The sequence below is a fragment of the Schistocerca americana genome, unplaced genomic scaffold (assembly GCF_021461395.2).
Source record: "Schistocerca americana isolate TAMUIC-IGC-003095 unplaced genomic scaffold, iqSchAmer2.1 HiC_scaffold_1449, whole genome shotgun sequence".
Lineage (NCBI taxonomy): Eukaryota > Metazoa > Arthropoda > Insecta > Orthoptera > Acrididae > Schistocerca > Schistocerca americana.
Window position 1 is genome coordinate 14,856 of NW_025725531.1, and position 14,796 is coordinate 29,651.

General features: G+C 54.8%; 34 non-coding genes across 34 annotated transcripts; 7 read left to right on the forward strand and 27 right to left on the reverse strand.

Annotated features, from left to right (window-relative positions):
* Nucleotides 1–143: 143 nt before the first annotated feature.
* Trnam-cau lies at nucleotides 144–216 on the reverse strand. The gene has a single exon. It is a non-coding gene; the product is annotated as a tRNA-Met (tRNA).
* Nucleotides 217–597: 381 nt separating this feature from the next.
* On the reverse strand, nucleotides 598–668 carry Trnag-gcc. Its single transcript has one exon. It is a non-coding gene; the product is annotated as a tRNA-Gly (tRNA).
* Nucleotides 669–1,010: 342 nt separating this feature from the next.
* On the forward strand, nucleotides 1,011–1,082 carry Trnag-ucc. The gene has a single exon. It is a non-coding gene; the product is annotated as a tRNA-Gly (tRNA).
* Nucleotides 1,083–1,675: 593 nt separating this feature from the next.
* Nucleotides 1,676–1,749, reverse strand: Trnai-aau. The gene has a single exon. It is a non-coding gene; the product is annotated as a tRNA-Ile (tRNA).
* A 198-nt stretch (nucleotides 1,750–1,947) lies between these two features.
* Nucleotides 1,948–2,019, reverse strand: Trnae-uuc. The gene has a single exon. It is a non-coding gene; the product is annotated as a tRNA-Glu (tRNA).
* Nucleotides 2,020–2,316: 297 nt separating this feature from the next.
* On the reverse strand, nucleotides 2,317–2,389 carry Trnam-cau. Its single transcript has one exon. It is a non-coding gene; the product is annotated as a tRNA-Met (tRNA).
* Nucleotides 2,390–2,770: 381 nt separating this feature from the next.
* On the reverse strand, nucleotides 2,771–2,841 carry Trnag-gcc. The gene has a single exon. It is a non-coding gene; the product is annotated as a tRNA-Gly (tRNA).
* Nucleotides 2,842–3,183: 342 nt separating this feature from the next.
* Nucleotides 3,184–3,255, forward strand: Trnag-ucc. Its single transcript has one exon. It is a non-coding gene; the product is annotated as a tRNA-Gly (tRNA).
* Nucleotides 3,256–3,848: 593 nt separating this feature from the next.
* Trnai-aau lies at nucleotides 3,849–3,922 on the reverse strand. Its single transcript has one exon. It is a non-coding gene; the product is annotated as a tRNA-Ile (tRNA).
* A 198-nt stretch (nucleotides 3,923–4,120) lies between these two features.
* On the reverse strand, nucleotides 4,121–4,192 carry Trnae-uuc. Its single transcript has one exon. It is a non-coding gene; the product is annotated as a tRNA-Glu (tRNA).
* Nucleotides 4,193–4,489: 297 nt separating this feature from the next.
* Trnam-cau lies at nucleotides 4,490–4,562 on the reverse strand. The gene has a single exon. It is a non-coding gene; the product is annotated as a tRNA-Met (tRNA).
* A 381-nt stretch (nucleotides 4,563–4,943) lies between these two features.
* Nucleotides 4,944–5,014, reverse strand: Trnag-gcc. The gene has a single exon. It is a non-coding gene; the product is annotated as a tRNA-Gly (tRNA).
* Nucleotides 5,015–5,356: 342 nt separating this feature from the next.
* On the forward strand, nucleotides 5,357–5,428 carry Trnag-ucc. Its single transcript has one exon. It is a non-coding gene; the product is annotated as a tRNA-Gly (tRNA).
* A 593-nt stretch (nucleotides 5,429–6,021) lies between these two features.
* On the reverse strand, nucleotides 6,022–6,095 carry Trnai-aau. Its single transcript has one exon. It is a non-coding gene; the product is annotated as a tRNA-Ile (tRNA).
* Nucleotides 6,096–6,293: 198 nt separating this feature from the next.
* Trnae-uuc lies at nucleotides 6,294–6,365 on the reverse strand. The gene has a single exon. It is a non-coding gene; the product is annotated as a tRNA-Glu (tRNA).
* Nucleotides 6,366–6,662: 297 nt separating this feature from the next.
* Trnam-cau lies at nucleotides 6,663–6,735 on the reverse strand. The gene has a single exon. It is a non-coding gene; the product is annotated as a tRNA-Met (tRNA).
* A 381-nt stretch (nucleotides 6,736–7,116) lies between these two features.
* Trnag-gcc lies at nucleotides 7,117–7,187 on the reverse strand. The gene has a single exon. It is a non-coding gene; the product is annotated as a tRNA-Gly (tRNA).
* A 342-nt stretch (nucleotides 7,188–7,529) lies between these two features.
* On the forward strand, nucleotides 7,530–7,601 carry Trnag-ucc. Its single transcript has one exon. It is a non-coding gene; the product is annotated as a tRNA-Gly (tRNA).
* A 593-nt stretch (nucleotides 7,602–8,194) lies between these two features.
* On the reverse strand, nucleotides 8,195–8,268 carry Trnai-aau. Its single transcript has one exon. It is a non-coding gene; the product is annotated as a tRNA-Ile (tRNA).
* A 198-nt stretch (nucleotides 8,269–8,466) lies between these two features.
* Nucleotides 8,467–8,538, reverse strand: Trnae-uuc. The gene has a single exon. It is a non-coding gene; the product is annotated as a tRNA-Glu (tRNA).
* Nucleotides 8,539–8,835: 297 nt separating this feature from the next.
* Trnam-cau lies at nucleotides 8,836–8,908 on the reverse strand. The gene has a single exon. It is a non-coding gene; the product is annotated as a tRNA-Met (tRNA).
* Nucleotides 8,909–9,289: 381 nt separating this feature from the next.
* On the reverse strand, nucleotides 9,290–9,360 carry Trnag-gcc. Its single transcript has one exon. It is a non-coding gene; the product is annotated as a tRNA-Gly (tRNA).
* Nucleotides 9,361–9,702: 342 nt separating this feature from the next.
* Trnag-ucc lies at nucleotides 9,703–9,774 on the forward strand. The gene has a single exon. It is a non-coding gene; the product is annotated as a tRNA-Gly (tRNA).
* Nucleotides 9,775–10,367: 593 nt separating this feature from the next.
* On the reverse strand, nucleotides 10,368–10,441 carry Trnai-aau. Its single transcript has one exon. It is a non-coding gene; the product is annotated as a tRNA-Ile (tRNA).
* Nucleotides 10,442–10,639: 198 nt separating this feature from the next.
* Nucleotides 10,640–10,711, reverse strand: Trnae-uuc. Its single transcript has one exon. It is a non-coding gene; the product is annotated as a tRNA-Glu (tRNA).
* Nucleotides 10,712–11,008: 297 nt separating this feature from the next.
* On the reverse strand, nucleotides 11,009–11,081 carry Trnam-cau. Its single transcript has one exon. It is a non-coding gene; the product is annotated as a tRNA-Met (tRNA).
* Nucleotides 11,082–11,463: 382 nt separating this feature from the next.
* Nucleotides 11,464–11,534, reverse strand: Trnag-gcc. The gene has a single exon. It is a non-coding gene; the product is annotated as a tRNA-Gly (tRNA).
* Nucleotides 11,535–11,876: 342 nt separating this feature from the next.
* Nucleotides 11,877–11,948, forward strand: Trnag-ucc. The gene has a single exon. It is a non-coding gene; the product is annotated as a tRNA-Gly (tRNA).
* A 593-nt stretch (nucleotides 11,949–12,541) lies between these two features.
* On the reverse strand, nucleotides 12,542–12,615 carry Trnai-aau. Its single transcript has one exon. It is a non-coding gene; the product is annotated as a tRNA-Ile (tRNA).
* A 198-nt stretch (nucleotides 12,616–12,813) lies between these two features.
* Nucleotides 12,814–12,885, reverse strand: Trnae-uuc. Its single transcript has one exon. It is a non-coding gene; the product is annotated as a tRNA-Glu (tRNA).
* A 297-nt stretch (nucleotides 12,886–13,182) lies between these two features.
* Nucleotides 13,183–13,255, reverse strand: Trnam-cau. Its single transcript has one exon. It is a non-coding gene; the product is annotated as a tRNA-Met (tRNA).
* Nucleotides 13,256–13,636: 381 nt separating this feature from the next.
* On the reverse strand, nucleotides 13,637–13,707 carry Trnag-gcc. The gene has a single exon. It is a non-coding gene; the product is annotated as a tRNA-Gly (tRNA).
* A 342-nt stretch (nucleotides 13,708–14,049) lies between these two features.
* On the forward strand, nucleotides 14,050–14,121 carry Trnag-ucc. The gene has a single exon. It is a non-coding gene; the product is annotated as a tRNA-Gly (tRNA).
* Nucleotides 14,122–14,714: 593 nt separating this feature from the next.
* Trnai-aau lies at nucleotides 14,715–14,788 on the reverse strand. Its single transcript has one exon. It is a non-coding gene; the product is annotated as a tRNA-Ile (tRNA).
* Nucleotides 14,789–14,796: the final 8 nt, after the last annotated feature.

A 14,796-nucleotide genomic window follows, 5' to 3' on the forward strand; every position in this document is an offset into this window, starting at 1 on the left:
CTCTGCTGGGAGAAGAGGGAAAGGGAAGCTGTAAGTAGCAATAACAGGAAGTAAACATTTTCCCGCTGAAGCGTTGTGGATAACAAACAAGAAATACGTTGGCGCCCTAGCTACAGCACCACCATCAGTCACAGAAAATTAAATGCCCCGGGTGAGGATCGAACTCACGACCTTAAGATTATGAGACTTACGCGCTGCCTACTGCGCTACCGAGGCACGGGTGAACCGCTTGTCCTGGAAACTGGGTAAATAGCCTGCCCAATATTAGGCGTAGAGACACTGTACTTCCTCGATAACGTGTTCTGTTGCTACACGTGCACTGCCGGCCCAGTTGATTGCGGTGTTGCTGCAGCTGTTGGCAACGATAGGCAGCACTCCTTGTCGTTAAAGTTCAGTGCCTCGGAGGCACCGGGACACAGCAACTTGTGAGGCCAGGCCGACGCTAGTCTGTAGAACATGATGCGAGCGTCCTAGTGGGGACCCGCGAGTGCTGCGTTCTCGGTTCTTCTCAAGGGAATCCAGCTATACGTTCTTGTGGATCGTGCATCTCAAGCGCGCAAGCCACGCGGCAGCATTATCGCGGGAAAAGCAAAATGATGCATCGGCCGGGAATCGAACCCGGGCCGCCCGCGTGGCAGGCGAGCATTCTACCACTGAACCACCGATGCCCGGGCCAGCGGTAACTTGACGCTGCTTCCCGAGCAGATGTCTCAAGGGAAAGTGGGACTGCCGTCAAGCGCCGTAGCATTCTGTGGAAAAGATGCTGCAGACGCTGAATCCTGCACTGCACTGCTTAAAAATGCCGCCAGAACGCGGTCCTCTGCGTACTCTTGCGTCGACGGCGCCCAACTCTTGCCAAAGGATGCGAAATGTGCGCGGATACGCTGTCCGAATGCGTCTGGATGTGCTCCCCTAGCCCGCCTCGAAATGCGCCTGCCAGGTACGATCACCTTCGGCCGCTGCCGACTGGCGGGAAGCCGACACAGCGCGGACGCGCGGCGCTCGCTTGTGCGGTGGTGGTGTAATGGTCAGCATAGTTGCCTTCCAAGCAGTTGATCCGGGTTCGATTCCCGGCCACCGCAGCAGGCTTTTAATTTCGCGTATGAGTACTTTTGCCACGCGCTCTTAAATTATTGTTTTTTCGCCCTCTTACTCGCTGCACACCAGCCCTTAGTGTGTCTCGACTTGTCTCGACTTTGCTCAGCTGACGCGAGAGCTGACGCTCTCAAATCGGCCTATATCAAAACGACAAGCACGAGAAACGACTGAGAGAGGTAAGGAGAGGCGAGGCGATGGACACACAGCACGCCCCCTTCATTTCACGGTGGCGTCTCCCTGACCGAATCGGGCTGTAGCTCCGAAAAGAAAGGAGAAACAAAAATAGGAAGTAAAAGTGCCAATAGTGCCCTGTGTTCCCATGCGCTCACCCGCCCAAGTACTAACAAGGGCCAAAGTTGTTACGCATCGGCAATCGGACATTTTCTTTCATTTTCTCTTTATCGGCTGAGAACCAGTGTATTCAAGATATTATGGCCATTGCCGAGTGAATGCTGTAGCGCTTCCCGACGAGTCGGGTTCGGATCCTCTATCAACTTCCACGCAGGGTGATGATCTTTTGGTCATCACACTCGCCAGCTGAAATCGGCGCTGCCTTGTCGTAGTAGTAAAAGAGTAGTGGCCCGTGGGGGGATCGAACCCACGACCTTCGCGTTATTAGCACGACGCTCTAACCAACTGAGCTAACGGGCCTCGGCATATGCAGATGCTCAGCCCTACGCTGGAAACAGGTGGCATGAAGCCATACACCATTTCTATGGTCGTCGTGTGTCTGCTTCCCTAGTCTATATTCTGCTGACGGTCACGAAACAGTAGCTATATTGCGAGCAGGACGGGAAACGGCCGCTCGGACAGCTCAAACTTGTCACGATTCGTGTGGAAAAAATTCCGTTCCGGTACCGGGAATCGAACCCGGGCCTCCTGGGTGAAAGCCAGGTATCCTAGCCACTAGACCACACCGGATGTGGCCGTTCCGTTAGACCGTTCGTACGGTCGCTTGTCGCATTTCGTGTCGAGTGCCGCGTCGGCGCCCCTCTCTCTTTGCGGGCATCTTTGCACATACTGACTGGCAAGGCGCGCACCTCAAACGTCGCAGAGCAATGCTTTTGGCTTCATGCTCTGCTGGGAGAAGAGGGAAAGGGAAGCTGTAAGTAGCAATAACAGGAAGTAAACATTTTCCCGCTGAAGCGTTGTGGATAACAAACAAGAAATACGTTGGCGCCCTAGCTACAGCACCACCATCAGTCACAGAAAATTAAATGCCCCGGGTGAGGATCGAACTCACGACCTTAAGATTATGAGACTTACGCGCTGCCTACTGCGCTACCGAGGCACGGGTGAACCGCTTGTCCTGGAAACTGGGTAAATAGCCTGCCCAATATTAGGCGTAGAGACACTGTACTTCCTCGATAACGTGTTCTGTTGCTACACGTGCACTGCCGGCCCAGTTGATTGCGGTGTTGCTGCAGCTGTTGGCAACGATAGGCAGCACTCCTTGTCGTTAAAGTTCAGTGCCTCGGAGGCACCGGGACACAGCAACTTGTGAGGCCAGGCCGACGCTAGTCTGTAGAACATGATGCGAGCGTCCTAGTGGGGACCCGCGAGTGCTGCGTTCTCGGTTCTTCTCAAGGGAATCCAGCTATACGTTCTTGTGGATCGTGCATCTCAAGCGCGCAAGCCACGCGGCAGCATTATCGCGGGAAAAGCAAAATGATGCATCGGCCGGGAATCGAACCCGGGCCGCCCGCGTGGCAGGCGAGCATTCTACCACTGAACCACCGATGCCCGGGCCAGCGGTAACTTGACGCTGCTTCCCGAGCAGATGTCTCAAGGGAAAGTGGGACTGCCGTCAAGCGCCGTAGCATTCTGTGGAAAAGATGCTGCAGACGCTGAATCCTGCACTGCACTGCTTAAAAATGCCGCCAGAACGCGGTCCTCTGCGTACTCTTGCGTCGACGGCGCCCAACTCTTGCCAAAGGATGCGAAATGTGCGCGGATACGCTGTCCGAATGCGTCTGGATGTGCTCCCCTAGCCCGCCTCGAAATGCGCCTGCCAGGTACGATCACCTTCGGCCGCTGCCGACTGGCGGGAAGCCGACACAGCGCGGACGCGCGGCGCTCGCTTGTGCGGTGGTGGTGTAATGGTCAGCATAGTTGCCTTCCAAGCAGTTGATCCGGGTTCGATTCCCGGCCACCGCAGCAGGCTTTTAATTTCGCGTATGAGTACTTTTGCCACGCGCTCTTAAATTATTGTTTTTTCGCCCTCTTACTCGCTGCACACCAGCCCTTAGTGTGTCTCGACTTGTCTCGACTTTGCTCAGCTGACGCGAGAGCTGACGCTCTCAAATCGGCCTATATCAAAACGACAAGCACGAGAAACGACTGAGAGAGGTAAGGAGAGGCGAGGCGATGGACACACAGCACGCCCCCTTCATTTCACGGTGGCGTCTCCCTGACCGAATCGGGCTGTAGCTCCGAAAAGAAAGGAGAAACAAAAATAGGAAGTAAAAGTGCCAATAGTGCCCTGTGTTCCCATGCGCTCACCCGCCCAAGTACTAACAAGGGCCAAAGTTGTTACGCATCGGCAATCGGACATTTTCTTTCATTTTCTCTTTATCGGCTGAGAACCAGTGTATTCAAGATATTATGGCCATTGCCGAGTGAATGCTGTAGCGCTTCCCGACGAGTCGGGTTCGGATCCTCTATCAACTTCCACGCAGGGTGATGATCTTTTGGTCATCACACTCGCCAGCTGAAATCGGCGCTGCCTTGTCGTAGTAGTAAAAGAGTAGTGGCCCGTGGGGGGATCGAACCCACGACCTTCGCGTTATTAGCACGACGCTCTAACCAACTGAGCTAACGGGCCTCGGCATATGCAGATGCTCAGCCCTACGCTGGAAACAGGTGGCATGAAGCCATACACCATTTCTATGGTCGTCGTGTGTCTGCTTCCCTAGTCTATATTCTGCTGACGGTCACGAAACAGTAGCTATATTGCGAGCAGGACGGGAAACGGCCGCTCGGACAGCTCAAACTTGTCACGATTCGTGTGGAAAAAATTCCGTTCCGGTACCGGGAATCGAACCCGGGCCTCCTGGGTGAAAGCCAGGTATCCTAGCCACTAGACCACACCGGATGTGGCCGTTCCGTTAGACCGTTCGTACGGTCGCTTGTCGCATTTCGTGTCGAGTGCCGCGTCGGCGCCCCTCTCTCTTTGCGGGCATCTTTGCACATACTGACTGGCAAGGCGCGCACCTCAAACGTCGCAGAGCAATGCTTTTGGCTTCATGCTCTGCTGGGAGAAGAGGGAAAGGGAAGCTGTAAGTAGCAATAACAGGAAGTAAACATTTTCCCGCTGAAGCGTTGTGGATAACAAACAAGAAATACGTTGGCGCCCTAGCTACAGCACCACCATCAGTCACAGAAAATTAAATGCCCCGGGTGAGGATCGAACTCACGACCTTAAGATTATGAGACTTACGCGCTGCCTACTGCGCTACCGAGGCACGGGTGAACCGCTTGTCCTGGAAACTGGGTAAATAGCCTGCCCAATATTAGGCGTAGAGACACTGTACTTCCTCGATAACGTGTTCTGTTGCTACACGTGCACTGCCGGCCCAGTTGATTGCGGTGTTGCTGCAGCTGTTGGCAACGATAGGCAGCACTCCTTGTCGTTAAAGTTCAGTGCCTCGGAGGCACCGGGACACAGCAACTTGTGAGGCCAGGCCGACGCTAGTCTGTAGAACATGATGCGAGCGTCCTAGTGGGGACCCGCGAGTGCTGCGTTCTCGGTTCTTCTCAAGGGAATCCAGCTATACGTTCTTGTGGATCGTGCATCTCAAGCGCGCAAGCCACGCGGCAGCATTATCGCGGGAAAAGCAAAATGATGCATCGGCCGGGAATCGAACCCGGGCCGCCCGCGTGGCAGGCGAGCATTCTACCACTGAACCACCGATGCCCGGGCCAGCGGTAACTTGACGCTGCTTCCCGAGCAGATGTCTCAAGGGAAAGTGGGACTGCCGTCAAGCGCCGTAGCATTCTGTGGAAAAGATGCTGCAGACGCTGAATCCTGCACTGCACTGCTTAAAAATGCCGCCAGAACGCGGTCCTCTGCGTACTCTTGCGTCGACGGCGCCCAACTCTTGCCAAAGGATGCGAAATGTGCGCGGATACGCTGTCCGAATGCGTCTGGATGTGCTCCCCTAGCCCGCCTCGAAATGCGCCTGCCAGGTACGATCACCTTCGGCCGCTGCCGACTGGCGGGAAGCCGACACAGCGCGGACGCGCGGCGCTCGCTTGTGCGGTGGTGGTGTAATGGTCAGCATAGTTGCCTTCCAAGCAGTTGATCCGGGTTCGATTCCCGGCCACCGCAGCAGGCTTTTAATTTCGCGTATGAGTACTTTTGCCACGCGCTCTTAAATTATTGTTTTTTCGCCCTCTTACTCGCTGCACACCAGCCCTTAGTGTGTCTCGACTTGTCTCGACTTTGCTCAGCTGACGCGAGAGCTGACGCTCTCAAATCGGCCTATATCAAAACGACAAGCACGAGAAACGACTGAGAGAGGTAAGGAGAGGCGAGGCGATGGACACACAGCACGCCCCCTTCATTTCACGGTGGCGTCTCCCTGACCGAATCGGGCTGTAGCTCCGAAAAGAAAGGAGAAACAAAAATAGGAAGTAAAAGTGCCAATAGTGCCCTGTGTTCCCATGCGCTCACCCGCCCAAGTACTAACAAGGGCCAAAGTTGTTACGCATCGGCAATCGGACATTTTCTTTCATTTTCTCTTTATCGGCTGAGAACCAGTGTATTCAAGATATTATGGCCATTGCCGAGTGAATGCTGTAGCGCTTCCCGACGAGTCGGGTTCGGATCCTCTATCAACTTCCACGCAGGGTGATGATCTTTTGGTCATCACACTCGCCAGCTGAAATCGGCGCTGCCTTGTCGTAGTAGTAAAAGAGTAGTGGCCCGTGGGGGGATCGAACCCACGACCTTCGCGTTATTAGCACGACGCTCTAACCAACTGAGCTAACGGGCCTCGGCATATGCAGATGCTCAGCCCTACGCTGGAAACAGGTGGCATGAAGCCATACACCATTTCTATGGTCGTCGTGTGTCTGCTTCCCTAGTCTATATTCTGCTGACGGTCACGAAACAGTAGCTATATTGCGAGCAGGACGGGAAACGGCCGCTCGGACAGCTCAAACTTGTCACGATTCGTGTGGAAAAAATTCCGTTCCGGTACCGGGAATCGAACCCGGGCCTCCTGGGTGAAAGCCAGGTATCCTAGCCACTAGACCACACCGGATGTGGCCGTTCCGTTAGACCGTTCGTACGGTCGCTTGTCGCATTTCGTGTCGAGTGCCGCGTCGGCGCCCCTCTCTCTTTGCGGGCATCTTTGCACATACTGACTGGCAAGGCGCGCACCTCAAACGTCGCAGAGCAATGCTTTTGGCTTCATGCTCTGCTGGGAGAAGAGGGAAAGGGAAGCTGTAAGTAGCAATAACAGGAAGTAAACATTTTCCCGCTGAAGCGTTGTGGATAACAAACAAGAAATACGTTGGCGCCCTAGCTACAGCACCACCATCAGTCACAGAAAATTAAATGCCCCGGGTGAGGATCGAACTCACGACCTTAAGATTATGAGACTTACGCGCTGCCTACTGCGCTACCGAGGCACGGGTGAACCGCTTGTCCTGGAAACTGGGTAAATAGCCTGCCCAATATTAGGCGTAGAGACACTGTACTTCCTCGATAACGTGTTCTGTTGCTACACGTGCACTGCCGGCCCAGTTGATTGCGGTGTTGCTGCAGCTGTTGGCAACGATAGGCAGCACTCCTTGTCGTTAAAGTTCAGTGCCTCGGAGGCACCGGGACACAGCAACTTGTGAGGCCAGGCCGACGCTAGTCTGTAGAACATGATGCGAGCGTCCTAGTGGGGACCCGCGAGTGCTGCGTTCTCGGTTCTTCTCAAGGGAATCCAGCTATACGTTCTTGTGGATCGTGCATCTCAAGCGCGCAAGCCACGCGGCAGCATTATCGCGGGAAAAGCAAAATGATGCATCGGCCGGGAATCGAACCCGGGCCGCCCGCGTGGCAGGCGAGCATTCTACCACTGAACCACCGATGCCCGGGCCAGCGGTAACTTGACGCTGCTTCCCGAGCAGATGTCTCAAGGGAAAGTGGGACTGCCGTCAAGCGCCGTAGCATTCTGTGGAAAAGATGCTGCAGACGCTGAATCCTGCACTGCACTGCTTAAAAATGCCGCCAGAACGCGGTCCTCTGCGTACTCTTGCGTCGACGGCGCCCAACTCTTGCCAAAGGATGCGAAATGTGCGCGGATACGCTGTCCGAATGCGTCTGGATGTGCTCCCCTAGCCCGCCTCGAAATGCGCCTGCCAGGTACGATCACCTTCGGCCGCTGCCGACTGGCGGGAAGCCGACACAGCGCGGACGCGCGGCGCTCGCTTGTGCGGTGGTGGTGTAATGGTCAGCATAGTTGCCTTCCAAGCAGTTGATCCGGGTTCGATTCCCGGCCACCGCAGCAGGCTTTTAATTTCGCGTATGAGTACTTTTGCCACGCGCTCTTAAATTATTGTTTTTTCGCCCTCTTACTCGCTGCACACCAGCCCTTAGTGTGTCTCGACTTGTCTCGACTTTGCTCAGCTGACGCGAGAGCTGACGCTCTCAAATCGGCCTATATCAAAACGACAAGCACGAGAAACGACTGAGAGAGGTAAGGAGAGGCGAGGCGATGGACACACAGCACGCCCCCTTCATTTCACGGTGGCGTCTCCCTGACCGAATCGGGCTGTAGCTCCGAAAAGAAAGGAGAAACAAAAATAGGAAGTAAAAGTGCCAATAGTGCCCTGTGTTCCCATGCGCTCACCCGCCCAAGTACTAACAAGGGCCAAAGTTGTTACGCATCGGCAATCGGACATTTTCTTTCATTTTCTCTTTATCGGCTGAGAACCAGTGTATTCAAGATATTATGGCCATTGCCGAGTGAATGCTGTAGCGCTTCCCGACGAGTCGGGTTCGGATCCTCTATCAACTTCCACGCAGGGTGATGATCTTTTGGTCATCACACTCGCCAGCTGAAATCGGCGCTGCCTTGTCGTAGTAGTAAAAGAGTAGTGGCCCGTGGGGGGATCGAACCCACGACCTTCGCGTTATTAGCACGACGCTCTAACCAACTGAGCTAACGGGCCTCGGCATATGCAGATGCTCAGCCCTACGCTGGAAACAGGTGGCATGAAGCCATACACCATTTCTATGGTCGTCGTGTGTCTGCTTCCCTAGTCTATATTCTGCTGACGGTCACGAAACAGTAGCTATATTGCGAGCAGGACGGGAAACGGCCGCTCGGACAGCTCAAACTTGTCACGATTCGTGTGGAAAAAATTCCGTTCCGGTACCGGGAATCGAACCCGGGCCTCCTGGGTGAAAGCCAGGTATCCTAGCCACTAGACCACACCGGATGTGGCCGTTCCGTTAGACCGTTCGTACGGTCGCTTGTCGCATTTCGTGTCGAGTGCCGCGTCGGCGCCCCTCTCTCTTTGCGGGCATCTTTGCACATACTGACTGGCAAGGCGCGCACCTCAAACGTCGCAGAGCAATGCTTTTGGCTTCATGCTCTGCTGGGAGAAGAGGGAAAGGGAAGCTGTAAGTAGCAATAACAGGAAGTAAACATTTTCCCGCTGAAGCGTTGTGGATAACAAACAAGAAATACGTTGGCGCCCTAGCTACAGCACCACCATCAGTCACAGAAAATTAAATGCCCCGGGTGAGGATCGAACTCACGACCTTAAGATTATGAGACTTACGCGCTGCCTACTGCGCTACCGAGGCACGGGTGAACCGCTTGTCCTGGAAACTGGGTAAATAGCCTGCCCAATATTAGGCGTAGAGACACTGTACTTCCTCGATAACGTGTTCTGTTGCTACACGTGCACTGCCGGCCCAGTTGATTGCGGTGTTGCTGCAGCTGTTGGCAACGATAGGCAGCACTCCTTGTCGTTAAAGTTCAGTGCCTCGGAGGCACCGGGACACAGCAACTTGTGAGGCCAGGCCGACGCTAGTCTGTAGAACATGATGCGAGCGTCCTAGTGGGGACCCGCGAGTGCTGCGTTCTCGGTTCTTCTCAAGGGAATCCAGCTATACGTTCTTGTGGATCGTGCATCTCAAGCGCGCAAGCCACGCGGCAGCATTATCGCGGGAAAAGCAAAATGATGCATCGGCCGGGAATCGAACCCGGGCCGCCCGCGTGGCAGGCGAGCATTCTACCACTGAACCACCGATGCCCTTGCCAGCGGTAACTTGACGCTGCTTCCCGAGCAGATGTCTCAAGGGAAAGTGGGACTGCCGTCAAGCGCCGTAGCATTCTGTGGAAAAGATGCTGCAGACGCTGAATCCTGCACTGCACTGCTTAAAAATGCCGCCAGAACGCGGTCCTCTGCGTACTCTTGCGTCGCCGGCGCCCAACTCTTGCCAAAGGATGCGAAATGTGCGCGGATACGCTGTCCGAATGCGTCTGGATGTGCTCCCCTAGCCCGCCTCGAAATGCGCCTGCCAGGTACGATCACCTTCGGCCGCTGCCGACTGGCGGGAAGCCGACACAGCGCGGACGCGCGGCGCTCGCTTGTGCGGTGGTGGTGTAATGGTCAGCATAGTTGCCTTCCAAGCAGTTGATCCGGGTTCGATTCCCGGCCACCGCAGCAGGCTTTTAATTTCGCGTATGAGTACTTTTGCCACGCGCTCTTAAATTATTGTTTTTTCGCCCTCTTACTCGCTGCACACCAGCCCTTAGTGTGTCTCGACTTGTCTCGACTTTGCTCAGCTGACGCGAGAGCTGACGCTCTCAAATCGGCCTATATCAAAACGACAAGCACGAGAAACGACTGAGAGAGGTAAGGAGAGGCGAGGCGATGGACACACAGCACGCCCCCTTCATTTCACGGTGGCGTCTCCCTGACCGAATCGGGCTGTAGCTCCGAAAAGAAAGGAGAAACAAAAATAGGAAGTAAAAGTGCCAATAGTGCCCTGTGTTCCCATGCGCTCACCCGCCCAAGTACTAACAAGGGCCAAAGTTGTTACGCATCGGCAATCGGACATTTTCTTTCATTTTCTCTTTATCGGCTGAGAACCAGTGTATTCAAGATATTATGGCCATTGCCGAGTGAATGCTGTAGCGCTTCCCGACGAGTCGGGTTCGGATCCTCTATCAACTTCCACGCAGGGTGATGATCTTTTGGTCATCACACTCGCCAGCTGAAATCGGCGCTGCCTTGTCGTAGTAGTAAAAGAGTAGTGGCCCGTGGGGGGATCGAACCCACGACCTTCGCGTTATTAGCACGACGCTCTAACCAACTGAGCTAACGGGCCTCGGCATATGCAGATGCTCAGCCCTACGCTGGAAACAGGTGGCATGAAGCCATACACCATTTCTATGGTCGTCGTGTGTCTGCTTCCCTAGTCTATATTCTGCTGACGGTCACGAAACAGTAGCTATATTGCGAGCAGGACGGGAAACGGCCGCTCGGACAGCTCAAACTTGTCACGATTCGTGTGGAAAAAATTCCGTTCCGGTACCGGGAATCGAACCCGGGCCTCCTGGGTGAAAGCCAGGTATCCTAGCCACTAGACCACACCGGATGTGGCCGTTCCGTTAGACCGTTCGTACGGTCGCTTGTCGCATTTCGTGTCGAGTGCCGCGTCGGCGCCCCTCTCTCTTTGCGGGCATCTTTGCACATACTGACTGGCAAGGCGCGCACCTCAAACGTCGCAGAGCAATGCTTTTGGCTTCATGCTCTGCTGGGAGAAGAGGGAAAGGGAAGCTGTAAGTAGCAATAACAGGAAGTAAACATTTTCCCGCTGAAGCGTTGTGGATAACAAACAAGAAATACGTTGGCGCCCTAGCTACAGCACCACCATCAGTCACAGAAAATTAAATGCCCCGGGTGAGGATCGAACTCACGACCTTAAGATTATGAGACTTACGCGCTGCCTACTGCGCTACCGAGGCACGGTGTGAACCGCTTGTCCTGGAAACTGGGTAAATAGCCTGCCCAATATTAGGCGTAGAGACACTGTACTTCCTCGATAACGTGTTCTGTTGCTACACGTGCACTGCCGGCCCAGTTGATTGCGGTGTTGCTGCAGCTGTTGGCAACGATAGGCAGCACTCCTTGTCGTTAAAGTTCAGTGCCTCGGAGGCACCGGGACACAGCAACTTGTGAGGCCAGGCCGACGCTAGTCTGTAGAACATGATGCGAGCGTCCTAGTGGGGACCCGCGAGTGCTGCGTTCTCGGTTCTTCTCAAGGGAATCCAGCTATACGTTCTTGTGGATCGTGCATCTCAAGCGCGCAAGCCACGCGGCAGCATTATCGCGGGAAAAGCAAAATGATGCATCGGCCGGGAATCGAACCCGGGCCGCCCGCGTGGCAGGCGAGCATTCTACCACTGAACCACCGATGCCCTTGCCAGCGGTAACTTGACGCTGCTTCCCGAGCAGATGTCTCAAGGGAAAGTGGGACTGCCGTCAAGCGCCGTAGCATTCTGTGGAAAAGATGCTGCAGACGCTGAATCCTGCACTGCACTGCTTAAAAATGCCGCCAGAACGCGGTCCTCTGCGTACTCTTGCGTCGCCGGCGCCCAACTCTTGCCAAAGGATGCGAAATGTGCGCGGATACGCTGTCCGAATGCGTCTGGATGTGCTCCCCTAGCCCGCCTCGAAATGCGCCTGCCAGGTACGATCACCTTCGGCCGCTGCCGACTGGCGGGAAGCCGACACAGCGCGGACGCGCGGCGCTCGCTTGTGCGGTGGTGGTGTAATGGTCAGCATAGTTGCCTTCCAAGCAGTTGATCCGGGTTCGATTCCCGGCCACCGCAGCAGGCTTTTAATTTCGCGTATGAGTACTTTTGCCACGCGCTCTTAAATTATTGTTTTTTCGCCCTCTTACTCGCTGCACACCAGCCCTTAGTGTGTCTCGACTTGTCTCGACTTTGCTCAGCTGACGCGAGAGCTGACGCTCTCAAATCGGCCTATATCAAAACGACAAGCACGAGAAACGACTGAGAGAGGTAAGGAGAGGCGAGGCGATGGACACACAGCACGCCCCCTTCATTTCACGGTGGCGTCTCCCTGACCGAATCGGGCTGTAGCTCCGAAAAGAAAGGAGAAACAAAAATAGGAAGTAAAAGTGCCAATAGTGCCCTGTGTTCCCATGCGCTCACCCGCCCAAGTACTAACAAGGGCCAAAGTTGTTACGCATCGGCAATCGGACATTTTCTTTCATTTTCTCTTTATCGGCTGAGAACCAGTGTATTCAAGATATTATGGCCATTGCCGAGTGAATGCTGTAGCGCTTCCCGACGAGTCGGGTTCGGATCCTCTATCAACTTCCACGCAGGGTGATGATCTTTTGGTCATCACACTCGCCAGCTGAAATCGGCGCTGCCTTGTCGTAGTAGTAAAAGAGTAGTGGCCCGTGGGGGGATCGAACCCACGACCTTCGCGTTATTAGCACGACGCTCTAACCAACTGAGCTAACGGGCCTCGGCATATGCAGATGCTCAGCCCTACGCTGGAAACAGGTGGCATGAAGCCATACACCATTTCTATGGTCGTCGTGTGTCTGCTTCCCTAGTCTATATTCTGCTGACGGTCACGAAACAGTAGCTATATTGCGAGCAGGACGGGAAACGGCCGCTCGGACAGCTCAAACTTGTCACGATTCGTGTGGAAAAAATTCCGTTCCGGTACCGGGAATCGAACCCGGGCCTCCTGGGTGAAAGCCAGGTATCCTAGCCACTAGACCACACCGGATGTGGCCGTTCCGTTAGACCGTTCGTACGGTCGCTTGTCGCATTTCGTGTCGAGTGCCGCGTCGGCGCCCCTCTCTCTTTGCGGGCATCTTTGCACATACTGACTGGCAAGGCGCGCACCTCAAACGTCGCAGAGCAATGCTTTTGGCTTCATGCTCTGCTGGGAGAAGAGGGAAAGGGAAGCTGTAAGTAGCAATAACAGGAAGTAAACATTTTCCCGCTGAAGCGTTGTGGATAACAAACAAGAAATACGTTGGCGCCCTAGCTACAGCACCACCATCAGTCACAGAAAATTAAATGCCCCGGGTGAGGATCGAACTCACGACCTTAAGATTATGAGACTTACGCGCTGCCTACTGCGCTACCGAGGCACGGGTGAACCGCTTGTCCTGGAAACTGGGTAAATAGCCTGCCCAATATTAGGCGTAGAGACACTGTACTTCCTCGATAACGTGTTCTGTTGCTACACGTGCACTGCCGGCCCAGTTGATTGCGGTGTTGCTGCAGCTGTTGGCAACGATAGGCAGCACTCCTTGTCGTTAAAGTTCAGTGCCTCGGAGGCACCGGGACACAGCAACTTGTGAGGCCAGGCCGACGCTAGTCTGTAGAACATGATGCGAGCGTCCTAGTGGGGACCCGCGAGTGCTGCGTTCTCGGTTCTTCTCAAGGGAATCCAGCTATACGTTCTTGTGGATCGTGCATCTCAAGCGCGCAAGCCACGCGGCAGCATTATCGCGGGAAAAGCAAAATGATGCATCGGCCGGGAATCGAACCCGGGCCGCCCGCGTGGCAGGCGAGCATTCTACCACTGAACCACCGATGCCCGGGCCAGCGGTAACTTGACGCTGCTTCCCGAGCAGATGTCTCAAGGGAAAGTGGGACTGCCGTCAAGCGCCGTAGCATTCTGTGGAAAAGATGCTGCAGACGCTGAATCCTGCACTGCACTGCTTAAAAATGCCGCCAGAACGCGGTCCTCTGCGTACTCTTGCGTCGCCGGCGCCCAACTCTTGCCAAAGGATGCGAAATGTGCGCGGATACGCTGTCCGAATGCGTCTGGATGTGCTCCCCTAGCCCGCCTCGAAATGCGCCTGCCAGGTACGATCACCTTCGGCCGCTGCCGACTGGCGGGAAGCCGACACAGCGCGGACGCGCGGCGCTCGCTTGTGCGGTGGTGGTGTAATGGTCAGCATAGTTGCCTTCCAAGCAGTTGATCCGGGTTCGATTCCCGGCCACCGCAGCAGGCTTTTAATTTCGCGTATGAGTACTTTTGCCACGCGCTCTTAAATTATTGTTTTTTCGCCCTCTTACTCGCTGCACACCAGCCCTTAGTGTGTCTCGACTTGTCTCGACTTTGCTCAGCTGACGCGAGAGCTGACGCTCTCAAATCGGCCTATATCAAAACGACAAGCACGAGAAACGACTGAGAGAGGTAAGGAGAGGCGAGGCGATGGACACACAGCACGCCCCCTTCATTTCACGGTGGCGTCTCCCTGACCGAATCGGGCTGTAGCTCCGAAAAGAAAGGAGAAACAAAAATAGGAAGTAAAAGTGCCAATAGTGCCCTGTGTTCCCATGCGCTCACCCGCCCAAGTACTAACAAGGGCCAAAGTTGTTACGCATCGGCAATCGGACATTTTCTTTCATTTTCTCTTTATCGGCTGAGAACCAGTGTATTCAAGATATTATGGCCATTGCCGAGTGAATGCTGTAGCGCTTCCCGACGAGTCGGGTTCGGATCCTCTATCAACTTCCACGCAGGGTGATGATCTTTTGGTCATCACACTCGCCAGCTGAAATCGGCGCTGCCTTGTCGTAGTAGTAAAAGAGTAGTGGCCCGTGGGGGGATCGAACCCACGACCTTCGCGTTATTAGCACGACGCTCTAACCAACTGAGCTAACGGGCCTCGGCATA